Source organism: Strix aluco, chromosome 1 (assembly GCF_031877795.1).
Source record: "Strix aluco isolate bStrAlu1 chromosome 1, bStrAlu1.hap1, whole genome shotgun sequence".
In the NCBI taxonomy this organism is placed as follows: Eukaryota; Metazoa; Chordata; class Aves; order Strigiformes; family Strigidae; genus Strix; species Strix aluco.
The window spans coordinates 171,899,031-171,904,776 of NC_133931.1; the positions used below are offsets into that span (position 1 = coordinate 171,899,031).

Genomic DNA, 5,746 nt, shown 5'->3' on the forward strand with positions numbered 1-5,746 from the left:
GGAAGAGCCCTCCAGATTGCCATGGCCTCACCCATGGGACGTAGGACTGAGGCTGGGGACAGGGTCAACCCTTTGGGGATGCATCATGGGCTTGGCAGCTGGCTTCCACTCAGCAGCTGGTGTTCTGAGCAGGCATGTGGATCGTGGAAAAGAAGGGATCAAATCAGGCCAAGAGAAAGAGAAGGAGAAAAAAAAAAAAGGGAAAGCAAGAACATTCCTGGAGGCTCTCTGGCCTCTCTCCCTCCAACCTCCTGAGAGGAGGAGAAGGAGGAGGAGGAGAGAGACAAAACAAAAGGCACGAGAAAAGAATGACCCAAAGTAGCATTAACACAAAGGTTGCAGGCTCCCAAGCAAGCAGCGTCGTGATGCAACAGGGCAGGCCCCTTCCCAAAAAGCCGTCAGCTTTTGGAGCCCCCGGGGTCCCTGCAGAAAGCGCTGCCCTTTTACGGCCAGGCAAGGAGGGCCGCGGAGCGGGAGCCTGCCCTACTAAGGGAAAACGTCTCCCGCTTAGTGTTTGCAACGAGAACACCCACAGTGTGAGTACAGACAAGCTCACAAAGGACGACTGAAATACTGCTGCTTTGTGCTGACCCCAATTATTCTCTTTTTTTTTTTTCCCCCTCTTTGATTTTTCACTTCTGCCTCCAAACTGGGAAAAAAAAATAATAAATTAAAAAGAAGAAAATCGATTATTCAGGCCGGGCTGGCTGGTTTCAGGTGACACCCTCACATCCCAGTGTGGGGATCGTGTTCAAAAAGGTCCTCTGAGGACATGGGTGAAGCTCCCCCCGCAGCAGGCAGACCTTTTCGTGGAGAATGGTCCCCTTCCTGCGGGCAGCTGCCAGCGGGGGAGCAGCGGCCGTGCCCGTGTTTATCCTCCCCTGCGCCGTGGAAGGGCTGCGATCCAAGTCGGGGAAGATGTCATTACTCTTAATACTCTTAAACATGACGGCACGTGCCAAGACCATCCATCCGCTGCTGCTGATCACACACAGCCTGGGCAGACCTGGCACCTTGCTGCCCGAGAAGGAGCCACCACCTCCCAAAGCTGCAAAATACACCTTGTCCCGAGTCGGACAGTATTTGAATTTCAAGGGATCACAACTCCACTGGGAATAGCTTTTTCTTTTTGGTTGGTGGAGGCAGGGAGGGGAAACCACGTTGCAAATAAGACCTTGACCCATCAAAAAGTGCCGTGAAGCTCCTGAGTTTGTATTTTCTGAGTTTATCATGCACCTAGTAATTTGCCCACCCATAGGTATCTGCTGGATCCAGCAGCAGACAGGTTTTAATTCTCAGAGGAGCTCATATTGGATTCAAGGTCCTGTTTTCTACCAATTTTGTAATAATCAGGTTTAGTTTTATACGTGGCAATGCCAATATTAGGAAGTTTACTTTCAACCCTTGAATTATAGCAGTGATAAGAAGATCCAAGTATTAAAGAAAACTTGCTTGGAGGAGGAAGGTGGAGACACCCCCCACACACTTCCAGAATCCTTGCAAAATATTTAGCTTATTTTACCCCTAGAAAACAAACTGTAGGATCGTGGATTTATGTTGGAAGGGGTCTCCAGAGCTCACGTGGTTCAACGTCTTGCTCGAAGCAGGGGGCTTCTCATCTTTTTATTTCCTCGCTGCTCTCTCAGTGCTCAATCCAAGGGTGTGTGGACTAAAGAGGGACCTTAACCCATTCCAGCCCAAACATCTGCTCTGCTGCTGAACATCAAGAAATACTTACTGGGTACCAAAACCTATAGCGAGGTGTGGCTGTGATGTGTCTCTTCGTGCTCAGAGTGGCTTTTTTTGCATCCCTTGAGCGTTGTTGGTATTGACAGACATCAACTCATTAGCAGTGGGACTCGTTAGAACCAGTGCTGCAAAAACACAGCACCAGAACTGGTGGGGTAATTTTTCAGGTGGGTCACCTAAACATGTTACAAGGAAGGAGAGCATGGTGCAGCTGACATTACCCTGCTTTTTGAGCTGGTCCTGCTTGTCCCTGGGTTAAGTTACAGCAGAGGAACATAGCATTGCCCGATCTTCATTTTGGGGGAAAAAAGGCTTATTTACTTAACTGCAGATTTTAAGATCGAGGCCTGTGCGCTGGATGCATCAAGCCAAGTTGTCCTCACTGCTGTTGCATTGGAGAAACAATCTCTATTAACAACTTGACTTGGCATTTTAAACATTGTGGGGAAATAAATACTTTTATTCTCCCACTAGGCCTTTCTCCAGCCATTATTGGCTACTGCTTTGCTGCATGAACAATTTAACTCCTGTTATGTTCAGGGCACTGGACAAAAGTAAATTCAATAAAGTTTAACCTTTTTCTTGAAAAGCATGTGGATTCTATGCTCTAGGTAGGAAAACCACAGGATTTTATAAACTTTTTGTTTTAAAAGACCATTGTAGAAACTAAGTTGCCACAGGACTGGAGAAAAGGTCCTTTTATTGATCAAAAGCTGGTGAAAAGACAAGAAGCGAAAGGTAGGACTTTAATGGTCACTTTTCAGGATGGGAAAGAGTCCGTGGTGTGGTTCACCGGAGACCAAGTCCGGGGTTTGTCAACATGCTCATCTGCAATCTGGAGGAGTAAGGGCAGACCCCCATCTTCGCGTTTGCAGGTGAACTCTTCCAAAGTCATCAAGTGCCACACCGATGGCAAGAAACTCCAAAAGGCTCTCAAAAAAAAGAAAAAGCAGAGAAGAAAGTTTCAAATGAGCTTTGGTATAGGAATACATAAAGCCTGGAGGAACAAGGTCTAAACCACTCTTACGTGATGCTGAGGTTGGAACCAGCAGTTAGAGCTGAGATCTTCGATTGCCACCAGCAGCCCTCTGAAATCTCTGGCCCAACAGGCAGCCAAGGTGTGTTCAAGGTGGCAGCCCAAAAAACCCAGGAAATTGTTATTTCTCTGCCTTCCCCGAGCATGTCCAATGCTCAGGACATCACTTTGCTGCTGCAGGAAACCCTGGTGCCTCCATGTTTCTACTACTGTGTGTAGTCCTGATCTCCAAGATGAGCACGGTGGTGTTGGAGAAGCAGAAAGAACAACTAAAATGACTGGTGGAATGGGGCTGCGGCTTTACGAGGCGAGACAAGCTCAGGACCCTTCAACCGGGAGAAGGGAAGGCTGTTGGGAGCTTAGGAGCACAGCGCAGCAAAACCAAACTATTACTCAAAGGAGCAGATCAGTTTAAAACCAATAACAAAGTCCTCCTTCAGTCAGCAGGTTGCCACAAGAGCCAAATACATTAATGGATTCAAAGAACGGCTGAAGAAATTCACGGGCAATAGGTCTGCCAACAGATATCAGAGGGAATGGGCAGGCTAGTACCCGCCAACGCCCATGGTGCAGTGATTGCTGGTACTGGGAGAGCAGAGGGGAATGAACTGGAGATATTTTGCCTTGCATGTTCTCCTGAAATATTATCTCCTGTTGCTGCTAGAAAAGACTATTAGGCGAGATAAACTTGCAGAAAAATTGGTCAGTTTGCTGGACCAGACTCTCCCAAATCCAGTGAGATGCACTTGGATTACTACTTATCACCTCTAGACTTCATCAAAAAGCAGCCATAAGCTTCAGTCCTTATCCAATCCATAGCTAAAACATACATTAAGTGGTTCCTGCATTGTCTCATGCAAATATAAGGATCCAATTTCTGCGACAGCTCAGAAATGCTTTGGTGTCACCCCCAAGTCACGTTTGCAGCAGGGCGATGGGTTTGCTTGTTGATGAGCCAGGTGTGAAAGCTGCATGGGTCTTCCCAGCACGGGGCTTGCAGTTCAAAGGCGGCTTTACATATCAAAGGATAACGCAGTAAAAAAACAGCATTTCATTAGTCAGGAAGTTATAAATTGATATCTTGATTGAAATAATTATCAAGAATTACAGGAAATACCTGGAGATGCATTTATATTCAAGAGAGTCTTCAGGAAGCAGCAGAAACTTTACCCCAAATAGGAGTTTCTGTTCAGGGATGCAGCACACCAAAATGAAATCCCACCTTTCAGACCCACCGCATTGGTCCTGCCTTTTACCTATTTTCTTAGAACAAACCAGATTCTTACTTTTTTCCTTAGGTAATCTTTGGCAGGGAGTGATTTTTAAGGCTGCTGGGGAAATGCTGGTCGTTGGTGGAGTTGCAAAGCAGACACGTGTGAACTGCAATAATTTCAAAGACCCTTTGCTCCCCTCTGGCTTTTAGGTCCCTGGAATCCATGGGGAACCTTTTCCATCACGATAAGGGTATAAATGGGTAACGTGAAAGACAAGAAACCATCTTATTCAGTAAATAAGCATATACAGAAAAAACAGTGAATTTTCCTCCCCTGCCTAAGCCATGGAAAATAATCCCCCAAACAAAAAAATTTCCAGGGTGAAGATCACATAGAAATGGTCTGATTTATAGTAGTGCTAAAGTATTAAATGCTGGTACCTGTGCTGGTATCCTCGAATCAAGGAGGATGCAGAAAGACACGAAGCAGAGAAGGTCACAGGGATGAAGTGGAAGCCTGGAAAAGATGTCTTAGGGTGAAAAGGTCAGAGACTGTGCACCGTCACTCAGTTCTTCAAAGCTAAAGCTACAGGGGCAATTAGAAACACTGTCTCTGAGGGCGACTATAGAAAACAAGCAACCAGCACCTTCAGCCAAGGTTTTGTAAGACCCAACACCCAGAAGCTCAAGTCAGACAAGCTGAAGTTCAAATTAAATTAAGACGCCAGCCCCTGCTCACATCCCTGCATCCCCAGCGCGGCTGCGCTGGTGTGGCTGGAGGAGAGATGGCAGAGACAGATGACACAAAGCTGGAGGAAAGCAGTGCTGGAAGGAGGGAACATTGCTTGAAGGAGTTATTTACGATCTGCTGGGAAACCAAAGAGATACACAGCCTAGGAGTCCCTGGGGATCTGTCCCAGCCCTGGTACTGCTCAAAATATTTTTTTAATAATTACTTGCATGAATAGAAAATTTGCTTCTTACAGCTGCAACTGATACCAAGCCGGGAGGGACTTCAAGTACTTTGGAGGATGGGCTGGAACTTCAAAACAATCTTGACGCATTAGAGAAATAGCCTGGAAAAAAAAAAAAAAAAAAAAAAAGCTGCAATTTAGTAGAAACAAAGGGAAAACTTGCTGCTTGTGTAATAGTTGAGCTGCAGCGCACAGCATGGGCAGGAAGCGGGTGAGCTGGGATGTGGCAGGGGAAGGCAGAGGCGGCAGCGCATCCCTGCCTGGACATGAGCAGCTCTCCTCACGCTGCTGCAAAACCAGCAAACCACGGGCAGGGACGTGTATACGTTGCCTGCAGGACACACGGAGCGATGCTGTAGATCCGCCTGGCACCGTGAAGCCTCGGCTGGAGCATGTTGTCTGCTGGGGTATGGTCATTTCAGGAGGTTATGGGCTGGTGGCAGAGCCCAGGAGATAGTCAGATCTAAGAAATTGAAAAAAAAAAAAAAAAAACAAACCACAAAAAGCCCCAACCAAACCCAAAACTACCCCCCAAACAACAAAGGACTTGGAGTTATTTAGTACAGAGAAGATCAGATTTGGGCAAGAGCTAGCCCAACCCTTTTACAAATATCTAAGGTGACCTTTTTCCTTCTACTTAAACGGGAGGAAATGAAAAAGGAAGAAGGTCATTCTCTTCCTCTCTAACTGTGAGAAGTAGTGATGGGCTTAAGTGGCAGCAAAAGAGCTTTAGTTTAGACATCAGAAAATATATTTTATTTTTTGATAGAGTGG

At 46.4% G+C, this 5,746-nt stretch overlaps 1 long non-coding RNA gene across 2 annotated transcripts; it reads right to left on the minus strand.

Moving 5' to 3' along the window:
• Positions 1-2,431: 2,431 nt before the first annotated feature.
• LOC141934626 (uncharacterized) lies at positions 2,432-4,582 on the minus strand. Of its 2 annotated transcripts, none has more exons than XR_012626378.1 (2): positions 4,440-4,582; positions 2,432-3,796 (listed from the first exon to the last, which is right to left on the minus strand). It is a non-coding gene; the product is annotated as an uncharacterized LOC141934626 (long non-coding RNA). The 2 variants fall into 2 exon arrangements; XR_012626377.1 differs by lacking the exon at positions 4,440-4,582 and adding an exon at positions 3,903-4,035.
• Positions 4,583-5,746: the final 1,164 nt, after the last annotated feature.